Below are 26,397 nucleotides of genomic sequence, written 5' to 3' on the forward strand. Positions count from 1 at the left end.
TATAATATGAAGCATGCAAATTATTTCTTATAATTATATTTTAACTGTGGTACCTACTCGGCTAAAGCGTTTATTCCAACTCAGTTCAACTAATATTATCCAAGAATTTTCTATATTTTCTAAATTATGATTTTTCTGTAATAGAAAACTGATTGTACTAGATTGCTAGGTACACATACAATTACATAGGCATGTAGTTAATTTGTTTCTTTCTTGTAAACAGAATGTATTTTTATCAATCTCTCTCTAGAACAATCCAACAATCACAATGGAATGTTAGTGATTTGAAGATTCAAAATAATATATTATCATCATCATCACTGCTGGATGAAGGCCTCCCCAAGCTTTTTCCAACTCTCTCGGTCCTGTGTCGTTCGCTGCCACGTATTTCCGCCGAACTTTACCAGTTCGTCAATCCAGCGGCTTTTAGGGCGACCCTGTGGCCGTTTCGTACCCCTTGGGTACCATTGGATGACGGCATTTGTCCAGCGGCCGTCCTTTCGGCGAGCAATGTGCCCCGCCCATCTCCATTTCAGCTGTTTGGCAACGTCTATTACATCGCGTACTCTTGTCTGCTTCCTAACCCATTCGTTTCTCTTACGGTCCTTTCGCGTGATGCCCAACATGCACCTCTCCATGCCTCGCTCTGTGACTCTTAGCCTTTGGACATCTCTCGTGTCGAGGGTCCACGTCTCGCAGCCATACGTGAGCACGGGTATATATATTATATTGTACTTAAATAATTTGGATTATCTGAGAACCAGAAACATACTTAGGTATTGAAAGAAGTATATTTCTGAGGTAGGTATTCAAAATTATGTGTGTATATTCAATAACAAACGCTTAATTCTTAAATCTAGTGACATATAAGTATAGGTAAAAAGTAAAAAAAAATATTATTGATTACTGTCTGAATTTAAATGGTTAATATCAAAATAAATGACTTAATATAAAATTATTCACACTTGGCAAGCGAACCGTTAGTAACTAGACTATTTGAGAGAACATTTTTACTGCCAATAGGTGTTAATAAGTGGTTAAAAATTCCCTCTATGAATACGAAAACTTTAAGTAACTATTGTCTATGCGTGAGCTTTTTTGTGATACTCGTAATATAAAAATTTAATATACTTGGCGGAAGTAACAAATTATGAACAGCCTTATTTGAAAAATATCTCAATAATAATATTGTCAATTGAGTAGGTACCCGAATGTGTAAATTATATTTTTACGATTGTAATGTCATTCACATACATTATTTGGCTGTTATATTTTGTTGCGAAAATAAATATCAAGTAGTAAAAATATTAAATTCTAATGGATTTAAGTTTTGCACTATTCAATTTGAGTCGTTTTTTGCGACCCGGGTTTCGCCTTTCGGCATCTTCGGCCACTATGTGCAGTTTGCAATCACCAAATGGTAAATACACACTGACAATGGATACAATTAATTCCAGCTTATATAACAAATGAATACAATAAAGTATTTAAAAACTTTATCACCTACCGATTAAGTCAGGGATTACAATAAAAAATATAACAAATTATGAAATTTCTTTCATTCAATGAATAATTCACAAGATTTTGAGCGTGTATCATTCCATATATTGAACATACATAATTTGAAAACGCCTCAGATATATACACACTTGAAAAAATCATATTTGAAAAAAAATACGAAACTCGACGGGATTTGAATCCGTAGAACGTTAATAACGTAATTTGATAAGCATTTCATGTATGGCCTACTAGTTTAAATTGTCATAATTAGATAGGAGGCCTGTAGCATAATTGGTTAATGCACAGATTGGCGCGACACCAATGGTTATAGGGGGTCAAATCCCGTCGAGTTTCGTATTTTTTTCAAATATGATTTTTTCTAGTGGGTATATTATAATATATCTGAGGTGGTTTTTAAATTATGTATAATAAAAATATGAATAGTTGAAGTGTTTGTAAAAAAACGCCTATCACTAATAATACGATCAATAATACGTCGTAAAAACCTTAATGAAAAAACGACTCAAATGGAATAGTACAAAACTTAAATATATTAGAAATTAAATTCAAATTCCATCAAGTAGGTACCTTCGGTAGATATTAAAAATATGTTGTTTTTATTTAGCTGAAAGAACACGTAATATTAATTTTAATCATCACTAGTATTGAAAAATTGTTATTGTATCTTTTTTAAATATAAATATCATGTTTTTGTGAGACCTGTTACGCTTACGGGACCGGAAAAAACTTCCAATTTGAAATCACCACCATATCAAAGACGAGCACAACTCAGCAGAAAATGCATCGCGAAATCACATCTCCCATTGTATCGTATGATATACATTTTGTCCGTGTAACACAATACATCCACTTTGGTTGACTATTCTTCCATGCACAATGCGTAATTGGATCCACCTTCTGACCAAGCAGACCGCATCGTACAGTTTGCAAATAGCGAAGCGATTGTCTTTCTTTGCCATACAATAGCAAAACAGTCTAACATCGCAACAGAGTCAAAGGGACTGCCAAGTGGGTTAAGTGGATACTTTTTTTTGCAACGAATGGATTTGGAAGGTAATAAATAGTATGCTCCTACAGCGAATTCATTTACGACTTACGTTATTGTCATCCTCATCACACTCATCACTCATCAGCTTAGATTCAGTGGGTCTATTCTATACTAATTATCGACCGCTAAAGTGATAAATATTATCAAACTTAGCGATAGCGCTCACAGAACGCGTCGAGCGGGCGAAGTCGGCGAATGCAGTGTTTATTCATAACCATAATCACACGTCTCTTCCCGCGCATTACCCTTCACCTATGTAATATGCGGCCCAAGCAGCATAAAATAAATATTATTACAGCGCCTCTCATAACAAAGCAATAAAAATATTATATTATTTCAGGGCTTGTAATTAAAATTTACGACGACATTATTCAACCAGCGATAAACTGAACACGCAATAAAATTAAAAAATGGTTCTCTGTTATTAAATAATTGCTTTTCGCCCGTCCATCGACAACGCCTCGAGCAGCGTAATTTTGGTAGCCGTGCTCAATGAATGGACTCCATTGTATTTTCTTTCATTCGTATCGCCGAGAAGCGGTGATTCGCGAAAAAACGATGATTCATGCGGCGTGCGCGTATAATGCGTCGTGAAATCCAGTGGGCGCTGGCGTATTTGATTACGTTGTATTTTCGTTGATTTACGCGCCACTTGTAGAAATTTTGCGCGAGCGCCGCACTCGCTGCGTCAATGGGCTTTATGCCTTAGGGCCGTATATGTATGAGATTCCCAAATTCTTTATAAGCTATTTAACCGATTTTCTATCATATAGCATATAGCACTGTTTGTGGCGTAAGCAATCTGACGTCACGCGCCATTCAAAATGGCTGCTTCATCTGTCACTTTCAAATGTCATTTTAATAATGCATTCATTACAACAAACGTTTGCTTGAGGCCCTCGTTCATTTTGTAGACTCTGTAAAACATTTTCGAACTTTAAAAACAGTTCCTAGTCGTGCCGTTTACAAAATACGTATACTTTTGATCCCTAGTCTATAATCTAGATAGTAGGTAACTGATACAATGCCTCATACCTATTTCGCTTGCAATATTTCTCATGGAGAGATAAGATGGACTTACGTAAGATTGCGATAAAATATCTCCGCTAAACGGCCGCAAAAATATGTACCTACTGCTGTATCTGGCATTAAAATATGCAATTGGAAGCATTCTGCATTTTTCAAAATATTATGGTATCTACCTACCTAGTTAATTATTGTAAGATAACTGTAATAAACAAGGCACAACTCAAATACACTAGAAACATCAATAGTGTCATACGGTGATTGGTATAAACATGGTATAAATGATAATATTATACAGAGATCATTACATATTAATATCTAAATCCATTTGCATTTCTGTCATTTATTCTTATTCTGTTTTGACATCTCATAATTGAAGTGAAGTTAGTCATAATAATATGTATGTATTCAGTATTGCCACCAAATGGAAATGTTTACTGGCAATACTTTATCCTTTCGTACAGTAGAATTATAAAATAAATGTGATAAAATAACTGATAAATTATTTAAAGGTCATAATAATTATTCATGTATAATTATTAATTTTATGGTACCGTTCGCACACTTTCAGACACATTTACAATTTCAAAATTTTAAATTAATGGTCGGGGAATGAAATTTTATAAGCTTGCAATTATTTGTACGCCATGACACATTATGCCGTCATATCGTGATGTCGCTAACCAACAAATAACATTTGCACTTATGCATACAAACGAGCAGTATATAGCCTATAACGTATTTGGAAATCTCATGCATACGACCCTAAGGGTAGGTTTGTAACAAAGTACTAGCACTTATTATAACAATTAAAATAAGTTGGTTGTAATTGTTGCAATACGTGCTATATTTTAACAGCACCTCTCCTGGCTTTGATAAAATTTAGAGCGAGATAGACAGTTTTGACTGCTTAGACGGCTAACTTATTGTAACAGTTATAATACCTCGATACAAACATGTAATAAATACTATCACTTTATCACTTAAGGGGGGACATGCTCGTCGAAGGTCAAAATTGAGTTTTTACTGTATTTTCAAACCATGATCCTGGACACTCCTTAAACGTTGTAGATAATCTATTTATATAATTTTAAAGCCTTATTATCATTTATACTTATTTTAAACATTTGATGACTGCATAAAGTATTTTTGTTACATAAAATAGTATTCTTTTAAACCTCTCGCTCTAATGTTTTAGAATATAGTCATATTTCGGTACATAACTGTGCAGTGGTGTTAAGATTTTTTACATGTATTAATTTTTAAACGCATTTATAAAACCATTAGCATAATTTATTACGAGATAATTTTTGTAAAATATTCACGATAAAAAATTATATTGATAATCTCTGTGATCCCAAATTTGACAAGAATTAGGCATTTTATTATTCAAAAAATCGGCAAGATTAACACATTTGAAGATGATTCTAAAGATATTTATTATAAGCTATGTCCTTGACCATTCAAGTGTGATAAACATCTTATGAAAAATGATTGTTTTATAATAATTATTGACCTAAGAATAAGGTAGTGTTTTTTTGAAATACGCCATTTCTTTTGTCATTCCCCAGTGGTTAAGCTACAACATACGGCCGTAGCCATAAATTGACAAACTATAATTGAAGTAGGGAGTAAAATGATATTAACGCGCGTGTTTGAACATGTACCTAACCGAATTTTTTTTTATTTTTTTTTAAACGGTACATGTTCAAACACGCGCGTCAATATCATTTTACTCCCTACTTCAATTATAGTTTGTCAATTTATGGCTACGGCCGTATGTTGTAGCTTAACTACTGGGGAATGACAAAAGAAATAGCGTATTTCAAAAAAACACTACCTTATTCTTAGGTCAATAATTATTATAAAGCAATCATTATTCATAAAATGTTTATCACACTTGAATGGTCAAGGACATAGCTTATAATAAATATCTTTAGAATCATCTTCAAATGTGTTAATCTTGCCGATTTTTTGAATAATAAAATGCCTAATTCTTGTCAAATTTGGGATCACAGAGATTATCAGTATAATTTTTTATCGTGAATATTTTACAAAAATTATCTCGTAATAAATTATGCTAATGGTTTTATAAATGCGTTTAAAAATTAATAAATGTAAAAAATCTTAACACCACTGCACAGTTATGTACCGAAATATGACTATATTCTAAAACATTAGAGCGAGAGGTTTAAAAGAATACTATTTTATGTAACAAAAATACTTTATACAGTCATCAAATGTGTAAAATAACTATAAAGGATAATAAGGCTTCAAAATTATATAAATAGATTATCTACGACGTTTAAGGAGTGTCCAGGATCATGGTTTGAAAATACAATAAAAACTCAATTTTGGCGTTCGACGAGCATGTCCCCCCTTAAGCGGTCGATAGTCGCCTTGTGTATAGAATAGACCCGCTGGATCCGTTAGTGGATAAAATCCTTCTGTAACTTCTTATACTCCTCTCAGTCGTGATGAGCAAAGTCCTTAAAAGGCGGTGGACAAACAATGCATACGTCATTTTTTCGAGAGATGCGTTCACTCAACCGAAATACAATAATATGCGCTCTAAAACTACAGAGCACACATTAAGAAATGACGTAGAGGGGTGCACGAATCGTTCAGTTTAGAGCTTGTCCAAATAACGCGTGTCTCGCTATGATACGTCGTGAGTGAATGTGGACGGCTCAATGAGGTCACCTGTACCTCGACCGCGCGAGTTTTTACGCGCAAGTCAAATCGCGCCACTTGGACAAGGCCTTATTAGATAAATATTCAGATAACTCACATTATATTACGCTTATCGTCTTCCACGATCGTGAAGTTTCACTTTGGATTGATCCTTAGCGATGGTGCCCACAGACGCGTCGGGCGCGCGAAGTCGGCGAATGCAGTGTTTATTCATAACCATAATCACACGTCTCTTCCCGCGCATTACCCTTCACCTATGTTATAAGCGGCCCAAGCAGCACAAAATAAATATTATTACAGCGCCTCTCATAACAAAGCAATAAAAATATTATATTATTTCGGGGCTTGTAATTAAAATTTACGATGACATTATTCAACCAGCGATAAACTGAACACGCAATAAAATAAAACAATGACTTCTCTGTATTTAAATAATTGCTTTCCGCCCGTCGATCGACGATGCCTCGCGCAGCATGTTTTTGCTCGCTGTGTTCAATGAATGGACTCATTGTATTTTCTTTCATTCGTATCGCCGAGAAGCGGTGATTCGCGAATAAACGATGATTCATGCGGCGCGCGCGTATAATGCGTCGCCATATCCAATGGGCGCTGGCGTATTTGATTACGTTGTATTTTCAATGATTTATGCGCCACTTGTAGAAATTTTGCGCGAGTGCGGCGCCCGACGCGTTCTGTGGGCACCATCGCTTATAGTCGTTGTCAAAATAGAATAATTCCTATTTTTAGTGCCCAATTCATACACCCATCGACGATAGTTGGGTCGAAGATTACCGAGAACGTACGAAAATATCAAAATTAACCAAAGCTTCCGGGTAGTGGCGTGTCCAGTTTTTGACGCAAATTTGCGATTTACATAATAAAGGTCTCATGACTTATTATTTTAATAGACAATAATATAATAAGCTAGTAAATACAAACCAATCAAATTGAGTGTTAACGAGATTGAGTTAATAGCTGAATCGTTCGTTATAGTTGCTGTTTAAAGTAAACGATTGCTTACGACGATCGGCATGCATCGTTCAATTTGGTTGAGATTACGAGTATGTTGGTGTAATTTGACCTTTAAACTAATTCCTATGAATTTTTTATCACTTCAAATTTACTATCAAATGTAGGATCTGTAATCTAAGCATCAAACCATTTTGGTTTCATCCATTCATACAAACTTGATCACTTCATCACTTTCCATAAGGATAACCATTTGGTATGATGTCAAACTACTGAATTAAAGTTTGTATGGATACAGTCATGTTTGATTGATAAACGCAGAACTGTTTTAATGGGTATTTTATTATATGCACTTATAGGTATACAATATACTGTATTACATTTTGAGGATATAATATATATTTAGATAATATTAATTTAGTTATATACCTAAGTATGTGAATTTAGTATTAAATAGTTTTACATCATTCTCGGACAAACACAGAATGCGTAGAACGACTATTCAACTGTACGTTTAATTTTCAACTGCTTGATTAAAAGCTTTGATATCGACTAATCATCATATCGAATACAATTTAATATCATTAGTTCGAGTGATGAGTACGTTAGTTCTATTTTATATAAAATTTTTCGCTTACCCAATTAATTAATAATAATATTATAATTTATTTAGATACTTAATACAAAATATCTTTTCTCCAACGAGACCGTCATATTTTGTATATAATTTTAGCTATTTGATTGCGCCAAAGCCTCATATAACACAAGCCAGTTCCTTCGTTAGTTTAGTTCTTAGTAGAGGATTTAATTAGTAAACTGCTGGTATAAGTTAGGCACTACCTACCTACTCGTACCTTCTCTTACAAGAGTATATTATGACCGTTCTCTGGTTTTCCAGTATTACATACAAGGAAAGCTTTTGTAATCTTGATAGAGCTTTAACAAGGGTGACGTTACACATTAGCCATGCTGCATGCAGTGTTCGTGATATATTGTGTGCAACTAATTCTTAGCTGATGGAAAAGTTAATCAGTCATAATTATTGCAATGCAATGATAAAGTAATTTACGACTTAAGTAATTACACAGTTGATTTTATCGGAATACTGTCATTCCATGATAATTATTGCCTTTAATTCTCTATCTAATTTGAATTTTAATGCAATTATAAAGTCGAAAGAAATATACATATTATGTATGTACCTTATTACCTCAGTGGTACTTTAATTACTCATAACTCATTAATTACATTAATAACCGGTATGTACTTCATGTTTCATTTCAGAATTGATTGAGATATTCGTTTTTTGAAGTTAAACTTCTTTTGGCGCGTTTGTGAAATCAGATTAGAGTTATTTTTGGCGCGTGACATGTAACACATAATTTATTTTTTCACACGAAAAAAAACGCACTGGATTGGATTCGAACCACCGATTGTTCAGATATCAGCCGAACACATTACCTTTACGCCACAGTATGATACTGCACTTGTGACGATTATACAGTAGGTATAATATTATAATTTAGAATTGTTCCGTTGCCTAGGAAGCGAATTTATTATTGTCGCCTATTTGCAATTCTTTACGTAAACAAACGATTAAACGTCAGAGTGACAGTTGGTACTTTAAAAATAGAAATAAACCAACGGCATTCCAATAAGCGGAATTTTCTTGAGTGTGTAATTTAACAAGATAATTAAGAGCTAGTCAAAGAATCTAGTTTATCACAAGTTGTGTTTTTGTTTTGTTACGCCAAAGTATAACTTCTAACGCGCGTACATACGTACGTACACACACCGATTTTTTTTACGTCCATCGAATCCTTTCCTCTACCACGTTTCATAGGCGTCAGTGTTACGATTTATTTTTGCCTTTTGGTACAAGTCAGGCGTGCGCATGGAAAATGGTTGGGGGTGGGGTCTATTTCGAAAATATTTTGTGGTTTGAATCAAGGTACTAATAATAGGTAATTCGGAGTATTTTGCGCTCGAAGACAGCTAATTTATTTTCCTCATGTTGAGTTACGCACCAAGTCTCACAGCCATAAGTGACCACTGGCCTTATAATTGTTTTATATCTTAGAAGTTTATTTCTTCGGCGTAGAATTTTCGACCCCACCAGTCACTTGCAGGCATGCCAGCATTTATTCCCGGAGATAATGCGGATTTTTATCTCCTCCGCTGTCTTATTTTGAGTATTTAGGCTGGATCCGAGATACGTGAACTTGTCCACCCCTTCATATGCATGCTGCCCTATGTCTATGTTCTGCCGCGGAACCTGATCGCGTGTGCTGACCATATACTTAGTTTTTGACTGGTTTATTTGCAGCCCAGAGTTTTCTGCTTTTATTTTCATAGTGCCACCATGGTTGATCATCCTCTGTTTGGATCTGCTTGTAATTACTATGTCGTCAGCATAAGCACACATCTGCGTTGTACTATTATCTACTATATAATATATACTATATAATTATATTCTCATACCTTGTAAATTATTCGTTACATAAAAAACAGTTTATACTTAAGTAATTGTTTTATACTAGACCAATTTCTTAAGTGTTTTTCAAAGTAGTATTTTTCAAGAGCCACCGCCTAATAATGGTAATAGTCGGTTAAATTCTAACATTAACCAGTGACAGCACTAAGTAATATTATTTCAAGTTAAATGCGTTTTAGGATCCACTTAAAATTTAAAACCAATAACGCACTTATATAGAATATTTCAGATTTTGACGTTAGGATTTGAAATGGATAGGTATATTATAATAAATTATTCATAACTTTGGAGGGTGGAGGTAGGCTGTTAAAATTCGACATAAATAATGTACACTAAACTTTGTCAGCCATACGTATTTGTTGTAATTCAACTAAGACTGCAATTTACAGATGGTGTTAGTTAGTTTTTAAAAATCAATTAGGCCCTATCTAAACTAAATCAAGATTGTTTTGGTACGCTTTGGGCGATCAGACAAAACTGTGCACATTTTTACATTGATACTTACTTGTTTTCGTTGAATTAAGAATACATATTATTATTACACACGTTGCTGATTCGTTTTTTTAAATTCATTAAGCCCTGCCGAAACCAAACCATTATAGAGAAAAAATATTAAAATATATTTATGATTTAATGGAATAATTTTGAATATTTTATATATAGACGATTCATTTTTGACTATTATAATTATATTATGTAATGATTTCGCAGAGTTTAATTGAATTTTAAAAACTAACTAATACTATCTGTAATTTGTAGTATTATTTCAATGAAAACAAATACGTATGAATGACAAAGTTTCTTCTTCTTCTTTCACCCTGTCACGTCCCAACATTGGGGCATAGGGCAAGCACAAGTTGGCGCCACTTCCCTCGGTCCATCGCCAACGTCTGCGCCCCCCGCCATATCAGACCTGCAGCACGTAGGTCGGTTTTTTAGCACCGCTGCTGGGTGAGTGAGGGCCGGCCACGGCGACGGAACGCTTGAGGCTGTGCCACAAAGGTACGAAGTGCCGCACTCTTTGGCGGCATCCGGAATACGTGTCCCAGCCACGTAAAGCGTCTCCTCGTGATAAATTCAATCACCGAAAGCTGTTGTGCCTGCTCACAAACTCGGGTGTTTGTAACGCGGTCGTACCAATGTACCCCTAAAATTCGGCGGAGACATCGATTCTCAAAGCTCAAAAGCTCACAGCCATACAGGAGCACAGGTAGCACGCACGCGTTAAAAAAACGACATTTGGTCCTCACAGAATACAGCCTTGACCTCCATGCGACTCCAAGTTGGTTGAACGCAGTGCCCGCCACACCCATGCGGATTCCAAGCTCACTAGAAATATCACCATCATCGGCAACCGTGGCACCCAAGTATTTGAACCTGGACACCAGTTCGACGGGCAGACCGGAAACCCGCAGAGGAGTGTCGGCGTCGATGCATGCAGCACTGCACATGGATTCGGTCTTAGCCGCATTCAGATGAAGACCAACACGCTTCGAGTTCGCGGCGAGCCTGTTCACGGTTACCTCCAACCTTTGGATCGTCGAGTCAACGTTTAGTGTGCAATATTTATGTCGGATTTTAACAGCCTACCTCCACTGGTAGACAAAAGAATGATTTCTAATCCATTCCAAATAAGATTTTTTTAAAGTCAGAATTTTATATATTCTTTTTATCAACTCTGCGATTCACTAAGGATCCTGGCCACACATATTGGAAAACTAACAAGCTTTCAAAAAATCTAACTTTAGATAGGGACTGAGAATGTAGAGACGAAAAGGCCGTTGGTAGTTAAATGCATTTATAATTTCATCTGTAACCGTTGTGAAGTTTAGTTATATTTATTAATAATAATAAAGTGAACAGAGATAACCACTTGTTTGCAAATCATAGTATCAAGTTCGATAGTATCAATTTCACACACTTGATATTGTGATCTTGAAAACAGCCACAATATTATATCTACTCACTGGTGACCTGATCCGGTCTGGAATTGAACGAACCAGTGACCGCGGCATTCAGCCAAGAAAATCAGTCATCCGCCATATTAATTCTGGAGCCGAGAGGTGAGATGAGTTAATAAAAATGCAATATTTCCCGTACCTAAAAAAACAAAATTTTGCCGTTCGTGTATTTTATGATATTGACATGCAATAAGCTACGTGTTAACGTAATATAACTTTGAATTAAAACCGCTTTCGTTTTAAATAAAATATTTTTTTTACCTCGACTGAAAAATATGTGATTTTCGAATACTTAACCCATTTTTAACATACATAATTCTGAAAACACTCATGAGAAAACATAGCTAATAGAAAAAATCTTTTTTTGAAAAAAGTAAGACACCTGGCAGGAATCGAACCTGCGTCTTTTGGGAATCGCGCGCTGTGCATTACCACTATGCTACGACTGCCATGCTTATTTGCGACAGATTTTAACTATTGGTCTTTTTAATACCTGTTCATAAACTCTCTCCAAATTGAGTTATGCTAGGCGATCGGTTTTTGTATTCTAAATTAAAGTATTTATTACTTTAATTACTAACCGACGTCACAGACACTCCGATATTTTCTGTTGTAACTTACTTGAACTTGCTAATAATTTTAATTAACTATTTTTTTTATTCAACGAATAATTCACGAGATTTTAAGATTGTACCATTATAATTATTAAACACACATAATTCTGAAAACACAAGTTATACAAACGAAAATATAAGTTAGAAGAAAGTATAAGTAAGTTACAACAGAAAATATTGGAGTGATCCGTGGCGTCGGTTAGTAATTAAATACTTTAATTTAGAATACAAAAACCGTGAGCTTATGAGCAGGTATTAAAAAATGCCAATAGGGGGCGATACCCTAGAGAAGCAGGGTCGATCGAATTTTTTTTCTATTGGCTATATTTTCTCATGAGTGTTTTCAGAATTATATATGTATAATAATTAGAATGGTACATTCTTAAAATCTTGTGAATTATTCATTAAATAAAAAAAATATCTAATTATAACCCATTTTACCTCTCGGGACATGGATTCTTAATACATAATGTACCGGTGCACTTCTGGGAATACGAACTAGTTCACGGACGCATAGCAGTATGGCGTCCTGAGTTAATTTTATCGCTTTATTATTTTGTGAATAAAACATTCGGCTCGGTGCACTGTGCCAATTCTAAATGAGTCGAGTCATAAATTATTTTACTGCGACTCATACCAGTCAGAAAATCACATGGATTATTGCATTTTATTTTAGAGCTTTATTATAAGTTTCCTCGGTATTATTATTTACTTACTTATGTAGTTAATCTGGGGCTAAATACCATTCAAGTTCATGGCCGACGACTGCACAACCATGATTCATAAATCTCTATCCCACGCTTTCTCTACCTTCCGTCAGTCACACTCAGCCTCTCTGTGTCCCTCTTAAGGCTATACCTCAGCTGAGGCATGGTCTAAAAAGATCGTGACTAGGCGATGCGCGGAATGCGGGTCGCGGGTGCAAATGACGGAAGCCGAACGAAATATAGTTTGTCATAAAAGTTCAACATGCGTCCTTTTTATGTTATGTTTATTATTATATTCGTAATAATAATAGTATATTCATTGACATGTTTTCTTTTTTAAGTACATACGTAAAGTTTTTCAGTCATCTTTACACGATTTAAGAATATTTTCATCCGACGCCATGACAAAACGAATCGACGTACAGACGCCTCGACTATCGCTCTCCGAATGACAACGCGGCCGTAATTTCGTTCTACATACAGTTGAAAATTATTTGCCGTTTCACTTATGTACGCTCTTAACGTTATCCGCCCATCTCCTCCGAGGGGCGGTACAGACTTACAAACTTATCTAAAGAATGAATGGGGGAGCCACTGTCGAAAACTACCAAATCAAGACTCGCAACTGGACAGAATCTGACATTCGATGATGTTTTCAAAATGGCGTCCATATGGTAGTTCGTAGTTCCATTTTTGACCGTTCTTTAGATAAATCTGTATGACTCTACAAGAACTGAGTGCCATTAGCAAAGGGTGGAGGTAGGCTGTTTAGAACCGACATAAATAATGCACACTAAACTTTGTCAGTTAAACGTAAGTATTTGTTTTAATTGAACTAATACATCAATGTTTAAATAGTGTTTATTAGTTATTAAAATTAAATCAAACCCTGCTTAATCCAAGCCATAGTAGATAATAGTCAAAAAATATTCGTCTATACATAAAATATCTAAAATCTATTCCCTACTAGGTGTGATATAGCAGGCTACGAATCTTGAGTGTGGAAAAATATGTGATAAACTTAAACATGTGTTGAAGAATTTGTTGTTTCAATAGTTACGTCTGTATCATAATACTATGCATTACAGTTTGTCACGGAAATGTAACGTGCATTCAATATTTTGAGCACGCTTTGTTATACTATAGCCTGACCGTCATGAAGTACCCTGCTTCAAAACCTTGGTCAATGTCAATGGCTTTTACATTTCTAGCGCATTAATTTATTTTGTAGTTGTAGCAGAGAAGTGCATTTATTTGAAAAAGATGATTTCACCGTGATACAATATTATTAAGTATATATTATGAAGGTCCGAGAGTAAAATTACTTGACTTAGGTATCTTCAATTTTGCAAGAAATAGTTTGCGATACCGACAAACATTTTATTAATTTAACATAATTACCATGTTCGCTCCTAAGAGGAGTATATGGGCCACCATAGAGTAGAGGTTGTATTAAAAAAAATATGAAAAAATCTCGCACCATATTGAAAAAACAACATGTAGGTATATTGTATACCTAATAAATTTGTACATTCTGCACAGACTCATTTTTCACAGAACGAATGTCATCACATTATTCTATTTTTTCTTCACAGTTCACAGTTGAATAATTTGACAGGTTTCTTTATCTACGCAAAAATGATGAATGTGTACATAATATTTGTGTACTTACAAAATTGACTGCTTTGATGAATTTACGATCCGCACACACAATACAAAAATAGAGATAGCGTTACGTATAACCTTTCTATATAGATCGTCTTTTCATAATAATAATGTGTATGTATTGTTAGGTTAATTTAGTATTTTTGAAACATTTGATGGAAGGAGTGTAGTTGAAGAATAAACGTATATCCCAAGTCACGTGGCCATACATGATTATCCGTCTAAAATTACAAAGTCAGTACTTCAATATGCTTCCAGCGAATAACTCGCTGAAGTGCAGCAGTTGCACATTTAGAAGGACGCTGCAACAGAATATCTAACCGCAGGATTAACTAACAATGTTGCCAATCTGTTATATCATGAAAGGTCTGGCATACATAATAAAATGTTTACCTACAAAATAAAACCGCTGACCTGACAGGTTACATTTTAATCTGCCAGAATCATCTCATACATATGTTATTATTTCGTAATACACAGAAAAATTAACTTTCCCTGTATTACGATAAGGGTGAATTCCTAAGCTGAGTAGTCATTATGATTTCTTATTTCCCCAATGTATTTTTATTTTAACGCCAGATGTACTCAAAACTGAACTCTACCTGCATTGATATTTGAGTAGTTTACCAGAAATGACATTATATGGGTATCACAATTTCATATAGTTTCTCACTGTATATAATATGTGTATTTATTTATATAGTCCATGTATAGTCTCTACTTTATTTACTATGTATACTAGGGAAACAAAAATAATGGAAAGTACGTTAATTTTTAGGTATGGTTGTATGGAAGCACGATTCTTGAGTGTGAATAAAATGTAGAATAAACATAATTATAATATGTTCGAGAATATGTTATTTCCAATACTTACGTCTGTGCTAAAAATATATTAAATTTTGTAACGTGACATTCATGGAGCTTTGTACTTTTTACGTTTGTTATCTTAGTTGTCACTATCTTCTTCATCTATGACTGATATTTTTGCATTTTTACCTTAATAAAGGAGTTCTGTGTAAAGCTGAAGATGAAAAATTTTGTGTATGTTTGCGAACTTAGCCTTGATAGATGCTTGATAGTCTGTAAACTTTGTAGGAAAAAGTATATGACATTATGAAAACTATTCTTTTCTTATCTTATAAATAATTAAAATTTTAATGACCACATTAAAATATTAATACAATTGAGAGTATTGTATTGTAAAGCCATAAGTATTTTGTTCATCAGATGTCCGTAGTTACAGCACCTTTTCAAATTACTATTTTGACAACACACCCATTAGGTATATATTCTTCAATTTGACCAAATTAAACAGATTATATTCAAACATATTTAGTAAATTATTCAATGGAGTCTCATCTCATAATTTTAGATAACTTACAACATTTTGCGTTGACGCTTTTACATATTATTATTTGAAAGTTCATCTTTTCCCATTCCCCAAAGACTTTCACACATCACTTCAGCCTTTAATGTGTTCTGTGATATTGTATACCTATTGTATTGATTCAAATCCTGGGTATGGCAAATACATAATATATTGTTTTTCAATATTGTGTATTTGGAGTCAGAGTATGGAGATCATAGGTTGAACATGTGGCAAATATCCATTTCTCGTATTAACAAAAATCTGTTTGTATAAACTTCCACACCGTGAGGCATGATCTTCTTACTATCGGGCATGGTTAAAAAAATAGGTAGATACTTTGTATTATAGTTTTTATTCTGCTTTGTGGCCCACTGATCAATCATGGTTATGTCATATTACTATTTTCTGAAAATATAAATCCATTTAAAGCGAGTTTTCTGCACGGTATTTTAATATCGTAAATTCATAAATCGTCTCTGATCTGGCAGAACACACTAACTGGAGAATACTAGTTTTGAGTAATTTGACTTTGAAGTTGTTAAAGTGTTTGAAATGGTCTATCATGTGAGTTTATTAAGTAATCGTTAAAAAGGATGACTTTAAAATAAAGACCGTTTATTTATTAAAAAGGTTTACAGACGGTAATGTTTGAAATAAGGAACATTTTGGTATAACTAACTCAATATGTCATTTTTTCGAATTAGTGTCTTCTGCCAGAACAGTGACGAAATACAGTGTTCAATATTCACCCTTATCACTTACTTGAAGCTATTTTTTTCTGGATTTTGTGCGGTAAATATATTATAATAGTACGAGTATTTTTGGCAGATTTTGTTTACGACTCTCAAGTATCCACACGGTATGAGAATCACTTTGTTTACTCGCTCCCGATATCTCCACACAATCAACAAGCGTTTTTACGCAAGACGCAATAACACCGATACGTACACAGTGAAGATCCAGTGTCTTCTTAGCTTTTAAGCTATCAACAGAGCTTTCTAATCGGTACCAGACATTGAAAGTTTGCCAAAGATTCGAAATTCATCGTGTCGTTTTTTTTTACGTTTAATCAGTGTGTTGATAATTTATTGCTCTCGTTTCTACAATTTTATAAATTTATTTTTGTTTTTAAATGTGTTTTTTTGTTTGTAAGTATTTTATTGTGTTCAAATCAGCTTGTAATTACTATTCAATGTGGTTATGTGGGTCTATTATATACTTATCGAACACTAAAGTGATAAATAGTATCAAACTTAGGGTAGGTTTGTATCAAAATATTAGCACTTATTGTAACAATTACACGAAATTGGTTTTTATTGTTGGAATAAGTGCGATATTTCAACAGCAGCAAGATAGGTGCTGTTAAAATATAGCAGTTATTGCAACAATAAAAACCAACTTCGTGTAATTGTTACAATAAGTGCTAATATTTTGATACAAACCTACCCTAAGTATGATAATATTTATTACTTATCACTTTAGCGGTCGATAAGTATAGAATAGACCCAATGGAGTGTATTGTGTTAAAGACACGTGTCCTCTGTATAAATAAGTATTTGTTAGCAAACAGTGCCTAAATCTCTGTCACCTTTTTAAATAATAATCACATGATATTATATACGATGCATAATCGAGAATTAAGACGATACTTCAGTGAAACAGCAAATAGTTTTTAACTATAAGCGGAAAAAATTTTGGACTCACTGGCATTTGGAGAGCGAACGTCGAGGTGTGAATACGTCAATTTGTTTCGTGATGGCGACGGGGGCATTAATTCTTAAATCGTGTAAAGATGACTAAAAACTTTACCCATTTACTTAAGAAAACATGTCAATGAATATATTATTATTGTTACTAATAGAACAATAAACAAAAAATTAAATAAGCGCATGCTGGATTTATATGACAAATTATATTTCGTTCGGCATGCGTTATTTGCACCCGCGACCCGGGATTCGCGCATCGCCTAACCACGATCTTTTTAGACCATGCCTCAACTGAGGTATAGCCATAATGAAAAGTGTGCTATAGCTACCAAATCCGGAGTTTAGATTGTTTAAAACACGGTAAATTTTACCATGTTATTGTCGGTTACATGAAAATTGTACGTAAAACATTTCACCGTGGCACAGTTCACCGTGAGCTTTTTCTATCGGAAAGAGATGACCGTATACTATACGGTCTCCAATTTGTATAGCTGATTTTGGCAAAATTCATGAATTCATGAATGAAAACCTAACCTAACATAACCTTAACAAATAATCCAGTATAAATACCTATCGGCTATTTTCAAAAATTGTTTGCTGCTGGCTTCCTGTAAAGTGTAAATACTTTAAACCGACAAAAACCGTGTTTTACTTAGACATGAATTTTATGTCAGTACTGTACGACCCAAATAGGTTAGACGGCCATGTATTTCCGATACAACACTTCACGGTGAAGTGTAAAACGGTGAACTGCATACGTACAAGTTTTCGGACACGGTTATTGTCGCGGTTTTATGATATTTCATCCCTTTCATACACTAAAATAGAAATATGTAAAAGGTAGCATAATCTGTTTAGCATTGTCATTTTTGGAACTGGTTTGAATTATCTGCTTGTTTCTCTATAGAATCATTAAATCTGATATGGGTACCAATAATGTCAAGACCCTTTGTTGATACTCTAGTAACAGTAATAAGAATAACATAGGTTGATATAAGTTTCTATTCCCGCGTAATTCCACTGCCTACATTATTCAAATTTGATGTCCAGTGGGTCTATTCTATACTTATCGACCGCTAAAGTGATAGATATTATCAAACTTGGGGTAGGTTTGTATCAAAGTATTAGCACTTATTGTAACAATTACAATCCGTTGGTTGTAATTGTTGCAATAAGCGTTACATTTTAACAGCGCATCTCTTGCTGCTGTTAAAATATAGCACGTATTGCAACAATACAACCAACTTATTGTAATTGTTACAATAAGTGCTAATACTTTGATACAAACCTACCCTAAGTTTGATAATATCTATCACTCCATCACTTTAGCGGTCGATACGTATAGAATAGACCCACAGTTCACAATAATAATGTTATAATAGGTCATTTTAATATTTTGTATTTATTGCGAATGAATACTAGTTTGTTTGTTTGTTTGCCAATGCACAATATTGACGATACATATCAATATCCCAAAGTAACAGTTATTCAGTAATCAATGAAAAATGTATATCGATACCCACCAATACAATTTCTATTTCAAATTGCTCTCCTATCAAGCTATCACTAAGGTGTCTTGCTTTTTACTCTTGATGTGTTTCTTGCAGCAATAATAATTGTTTTCATTGAGAGTAGTACCTAATAATTGACTTTATGATATTTATTATTTTTCTTACCCACATGTAGGGATTCCAATCCCGGGATTCCGTGATCCCGAACTATTTTCGATACCTATGAATCCCTGGATTGATTAACATAATCCCGAAATTTTCGGGATTGATTTTTTTATCAATTTTTATGGAAAATAAAATAAAAACGAAAATATAACAGAAAAAATACTTTTAATAACAAATAACTACATTAGAAATAAACTGAGTTTGAATGAAGTTTGATTTATACCCATGTGTAAGTTGCCGATTCATTTTATTTTTTCACATAAATTTAATAAAAAATGAGAAATATTGGAAAAAAACAATGCTTCGCACTTTTAACAAAGTAATTCCACCATGATCTCATACATTTTACGGCAGTTTCACATTTGGCTGACTAATTAGATGTATGAAGCGGAAAGGCCATAAGTACACCATGATTTGCTTTACTATTTTAAATCTCGCTAACCCATTCATTAAGTGTTTACTATCAGAAACAGCAATCGCATATTAAATTCACATTATTATTTATATTACAATATTATTTGCTCCATTAAACTTATGTATTTCCAAGATTGAACGTATACAATATTAACAATAAATGTCTTAAATAGTATAAATTATTCTAGATTTATTTTCGACCGATTTTATCAATATTATTTGTAAATATAGAAATTTTATATTAACAATGGAAAAAAATGCCAATTCCGGGATCAGAACTTTGGCTCGGGATTGGATTCCCTACCCACATGTAATGGGGCAGATAAATCATTCATGAAAATACTACGAATATTTATTTTACTATATATTACGCATGGTGTATGAGTTTACCACCTGTTATCCATTATGAAATAAAAAAGGCGTGAATGAAAATTAATAAAAATCAAAATTAAGTTTACTTGACACGCGCTAGTTAAAAAATAACAAAAATATAAAGCTGATCATTTAATAATAATTATAATAAAGTCTTAAAAAAATTATGAAGTATTTAAATTACCAATTAACATCAAAGACTGCTAAGATCAAAGCAACGACAAATTGATTTTGAAATTCATAAATTCAAATAATAATATTTTAAGCTTGGAAATATTATTGTAATATTTAGTTACAACTACATAAATAATCAAATATCCGTTCCAGCATTAATCTAGATTCTAGATATTATCAATTTGATTGGTAACAAAATTCAAATATTTTTCAGGAAACACAATTCAAACATGTAGCTATATGAAAAGATATAAGTATAATAATGTTTTGCCAACATTTGATGTAGGTACCTACATCCCATCCCATTGATAATGTGATGTATAAAATATTTACATAACAACCATTAATAACGTATACTTTGAATGTTTTGGTTTGATTTCATCAATAAACTAAGAGATAAGTAGGTATATATGTTTTTAGTGGAATAGTAATAAAGGATTATTGATATTGACCTCATTTACAGAATGTTGAAAACAGTTGTTCAGAGTTTACAATCGCATAATTACCTTTGAAGTTGATATTAGATGCCCAATCCTCAGTACTTCAATTATTAGCAACATTTGTACCTACATATTACATTTTATAAAATGTTACAATGTAACAAATTTGCTTATTATCCTCATGATAACTGTGGGATTGATTTTGGTGGGAGACCTGTGATTTTATATGATGTTAATTTGGACTTATACGTTGCACTGCAAAGTAACTCTGTATGACGGTGTAATGTGCGTGTGTTCCGTCCCAAGGCTAACCATGGACTGGTTTGAGCCGGAACGATACAGTACCCTCCTCGTAGTGAAATGCTTAATGAAATAAAATCGTTTTATCATGAAAGTATATGTATGTAATATTATTATACTTTTAACTTATTCAGTTTTATCGATTGAAAAAAATCTTACAATAATAAAATATTTTTTTTTTCCCTGATTGACTTTTCACTTTAAATGTTATTGTTTTTTTTTTTAATTTTGACACTAACGATGTTTTGATTTGGTGTTGATAGATACCATTTTGTGATAGATACCATACATCGAGTAGAGTTACCACTACATACATAACTTTGCACTCCAGCTTTAGGATAACAATGGTGGAATTATATTTTAAACATATGTTTTTTTTATATTTATAACTACTTACATATTATTATGTATAATAAATATTAATACTATCGACCGAAGGTACTTGATGAAATTTGAATTTAAATTTGTACTATTCCATTTGAGTCGTTTTTTGCGACCCGGGTTTCACCTTTCGGTATCTTCAGGCACTATGTATAGTGTACACTCACCAAAGGCAGATATACACTGACAGCGAAAACAATTAACTCTAACTTATATAACAAGTCAATACAATGAAGTAGGTAAAAACTTTATTACCTACCTATTAAATCAATAATAAATAATTACAAGATAAAAATAACTTTTTATATACAACGTTTTTAAATTTTCTGTTGAATTATAAACTTGACTTGCTAGCTTAAACGATCAAACAATTTGTACTTGATAGAAATAATACTGAAATGTCATTTTGATTTCCATAGTAACGCACGTATAGGTATATCAATAATTCAGTTGCTAGGACCCCAGATCCCTAGCAACGAATAATAGTGGATTGGATTACGGATTTCTTCCGAAATAACTTTTCATACAAAACAGAATTAAGGTGACGCATCAGTGAAACGCCAAATAATGTTCAACTGTACGCGCGACGAAAATTTGTACTTGCTTCGCATTCATGAGAGAACGTGGAGTCGGACGCACGTCACTTTGCTGCGTGATGGCGACGGGCCAATTAATTCTAAAATCGTGTAAAGATGACTAAAAACTTTACCCATTTACTTTAAAAAGCAAACATGTCAATGAATATATTATTATTGATACTAATAGAATAATAAACAGAACATAAAATGGACGTATGTTGGATTTATATGAGAAATAATATTTCGTTTGACAGGCGTCATTTTCACCCGCGACCCGCAATCCGCACATCGCCTAGCAACGATCTTTTTAGACCGTGCCTCAACTAATGCATGGCCTTAACTGAAAATGAATTCAATTCTACTTAAAGATGGCTAAAAGTATTAAAAAATGCATTGGCATCGTATTCTGATATATTCCAAAAGTTTCAAATTTCTTGCTAGTCGGGAAGTTAGTTAAAAATCGATTGCAAGATTTGTACCGGACAAATAAGAATACGAGCTAATAAAAACGTTGTAAAACATATATGACAAACAAATGATGAATAGGTGAAGATAGATTTTTTATCCACCAATGTTAGACAACATAACTTTGGTGAAAGTAAAAGATGACAGCAGTGCCCTTGTAAAAAAAAAACATAAAAATGTCACATGAAAATAATGCTTTTCCGCATCCCAATACCGGAAATTGCTAAGTAGGTTAGTAGTTTTTTTTCGCTTTCCGTCGCCAAATCATCTTGTCCGATGAGCTAAGTTTAGTTCAGTTTGAGTGTACAAACAAACTGAAGCGATGATGGCGTATTTTCGTTTGCTTTGCGTATTTATTTAAGTATATCAAAGAGTGAAAAAAATATAGCCAACGTACCAACGGCAAAGTCGTCGATTTGCAAAATCATCAGTTTAATGAATGTAGTTTAAACATATTATTAAGTAAGTAATAAGTTTCATCATCATCACTCGGGGTCAATCCACTGCTGGATAAAGGCCTCCCCAAGCTTCTTCCAACTCTCTCGGTCCAGTGTCGTTCGCTGCCACGTATTTCCGCCGAACTTTACCAGTTCGTCAATCCAGCGGCTTTTAGGGCAACCCTGTGGCCGTTTCGTGCCTTTTGGTTACCACTGGATGACGGCATTTGTCCAGCGGCCGTCCTTTCGACGAGCAATGTGCCCCGCCAATCTCCATTTCAACTGTTTGGCAACGTCTATTACATCGCGTACTCATGTCTGCTTACTAACCCATTCGTTTCTCTTACGGTCCTTTCGCGTGATGCGCAACATACGCCTCTCCATGCCTCGCAGTGCGACTCTTAGCCTTTGGACATCTCTCGTGTTGAGGCTCCATGTCTCGCAGCCATACGTGAGCACGAGTAGCACACATTGGTCGAACACCCTACGCTTAAGACACAATTGTAGGTCACTCTTGAAGATACTATTCAGACGTCCAAAAGCACGCCATCCCAGCTTTGTTCTTCGAGCAATTTCATCGTGCATGCTTCCGTCTATGGACACCTGCTGTCCGAGATATACGTAGCTGCTGACTTGCTCGGGTTGGGTGCCCCGAGTAATAAGTTTTTGTTGAAAAAACCTTTGTGTCAGAATTTATTAACGTCAAATCTGTAGAAAAATATATGAAATATAATATAAAATACCAGGCATAACTTCGAAAAAATACCCATAGATGACGCGCCCATTGACCAGACATCGCAAGCGCTATGTAGACAGATTATAATTTAACTGTACATATACAGCGGCGTAACTTCTAAAAGAGACCCACAGATGGCGCTGTCCATTGACTGGACTTCGCGAACACTATAGACAGATTAGTATTTAACTATCTATGTTGACTCCAAAATTGATATCTTTCACAGTCTTACAGCCAGTCAGTTTAGTCTGATTTGCTCTGACACTTTTGATCATACATGTCCTATATTTTGAGACTAAGCGCCTTACACTATCGAGATTCGTTTTTTTTGATAAGCGTGGTATCTAGTTTTCAAATGTGATACCTACCTGAACTGAACTAATCCTTCGGCAAGTTCATCTGGTTATTTGGTCGAGCGAGTCATCAGCTTATCTTATTAATTTGTTTCCGTGTACCGTTTGAAGTATTCTCTGTTATTGTTGATTAATCTCTGTGTACTCTAAATAAATATATTTATACGAACTATAACATACTATAACTGGCGACCAACGTGGGCCCAAAGTGTTTATATGTTATAAATAAATAAAAACCTTCCTATACTATGCATATAAAATATTTCTTTTATTCAACGAATGATTTACATGATTTGAGAATTTAACATTTTTTATGTTTGATATACACAACTTTAAAACACCTCAGATAATATACTAGAAAAAAAAAATATTTTTCAAATATGACGACCGACTGGAATTTAACATGTAGCCACTGAATTCGTGCCAATGTGTTTTACTATTAAACTACGGGCATCCTTATTAGTTACGACGAAATAAACTAGTAGTTCTTATATAATTATTTGTTATTTATAAGTTAACGCTTATTGGAAAATATAGTTGTGGATAAACATTTTTATTGAGCTAATCTTTTATCTTGTTATGGTAGAATAATATACATACGCTCGCAGCGATATAATTCAGTAAATGTTTTGAATTAGTCACATGCCATCATTCAATTTAATAATACCACATGATGAGTTTTTAAATTCGACGCCCTCTTTCGTGCACGCGTCGGTCGACCGAGGCGACGCCGAATACAGAACGCGACGCCACAAGTGGTCAGCGCGCCGCCAAATTTGCGCGCGCTGTCAAACTCGAAACTAGTTCCACAACAAATCGCCCGCCGATATTTGAATGAAACTGTTCGACTTTCAAAAAGTTTATCACTGTAGACACGTGGAGAGGTTATTAGCCCTCCGTGTGGGGAAAAGTGTGAAACTTTTCGAGAATGATGACACTTGTGTATATGTTGGTTTTTATCCATATTAAATAATAATATAGTTTAAAAGAGTGCAATTCAGTTTAATGTGAAGTGTTGAAGTTGCAAGTGAATTTAAATAAACATATTTTGATAATATTTAAGGCTATACTTCAGCTGGGGCACGGTCTAAAACAATCGTGACTACGCGACGCGAAGATTGTGCAAATAATGCGTGCAGAACAAAACATAATTTGTCATAAAAAGTCAACATGCGTCCATTTAATATTATGTTTATTATTCTATTACTAATAATAATAATATATTCATTGCCATGTTTCCTTTTTCAATTAAATGGGTAACGTTTTTTAGTCATCTTTACACACACGATTTAAGAATTAATTCCCCCGTCGCCATCACAAAACAAATTGACGTGTTCACAGCTCGACTTTTGCTCTCCGATTGCCAGCCAGTCCGAAATTTCGTCACACCTATAGTTGAAAATTATTTGCCGTTTTTATTTTACAATATTTTTTTTTCAGAAATTATACTCATAAGCGAAATTGACATTGTCGTTTTTGTTTTTAGAGCCCATAATAATATATCAAACTAGGCAGGGTTTCCCAAACTACCGCGCTGGGCTGGCTCCGTGTTCCAGCACTCCCCACGAGTACTATCACTCTCGCGGTAACACTTTGTCTTGATGAAAATGAGTTTATGATTGTTTGGTAAATGCGACGTTAGCGGTGACGAAGGTCGTAAGCTAACTTTTTGTTGTGTCACCCTGTGGCGGGAATTGACGCTCAAAACCAGTGAACGTAGTGACGTTTTGATGTTCTACAAGTTACATGTGTTTCCGTTAGCACTGTTGAAGAATGGCTGCATGTCATTTATTTATTAATGTGTCTGGTACTACAGTGCCTGGATGGCGACAATAATTATGAACGTGGGTAGGGAATTTTTATGGGATTCGTGCTACCATAATAATTGTCCCAAACAATAATATTTAGATGAAAATTCATTGTAATACTTAATAAGCTTATAAATTAGTAAAACACTACTGTTAACAATAAAAATACAGCATCTTTGAACACAACTTAGTAAGATAATATTTCATTCACCACGTGCAAAAGTTTCTTAAGATACTGAAGAGACTTTCAACTGAAGTATTTCCAGCAAACGATTTATTCTTTGGCCAGTCTTTTCATATCTTATTTAAAAGCACTGAACTTTCCAAGAATCAAAACAAAGCAACAAAATTCGTTCTCATTACTATCCAATAAGACGCGTGAGTGAAAGTATTTTTGTTTATTTTGGACTCTTCACTATCGTGTTTGTTTATTTTAATTTGATTTATGAGTGGTTTCAAAATCCTTTGATGAATCATGTCGCATTATGA

General features: G+C 34.0%; 1 protein-coding gene across 9 annotated transcripts in view; it reads left to right on the forward strand.

The window, feature by feature from the left end:
• Positions 1-26,397, forward strand: part of ASPP (Ankyrin-repeat, SH3-domain, and Proline-rich-region containing Protein) — a 1,089,659-nt gene that overhangs the window by 527,817 nt on the left and 535,445 nt on the right. For 6 of the 9 annotated variants that reach the window (XM_085948751.1, XM_085948750.1, XM_085948748.1 and 3 more), the window contains exon 1: positions 24,852-25,048. The exons of 2 other annotated variants lie outside the window; for them this stretch is intronic. The gene's annotated coding sequence lies outside the window, so the exon portion shown is untranslated. Of the gene's footprint in view, positions 1-24,851; positions 25,128-26,397 lie in introns of those variants that run through there. One more of the 9 variants, XM_085948749.1, reaches the window with a different exon arrangement.

The sequence above is a fragment of the Rhyacophila brunnea genome, unplaced genomic scaffold (genome assembly GCF_057557595.1).
Source record: "Rhyacophila brunnea isolate RB1 unplaced genomic scaffold, BYU_Rbru_1.0 scaffold_21, whole genome shotgun sequence".
NCBI classification, from domain to species: domain Eukaryota; kingdom Metazoa; phylum Arthropoda; class Insecta; order Trichoptera; family Rhyacophilidae; genus Rhyacophila; species Rhyacophila brunnea.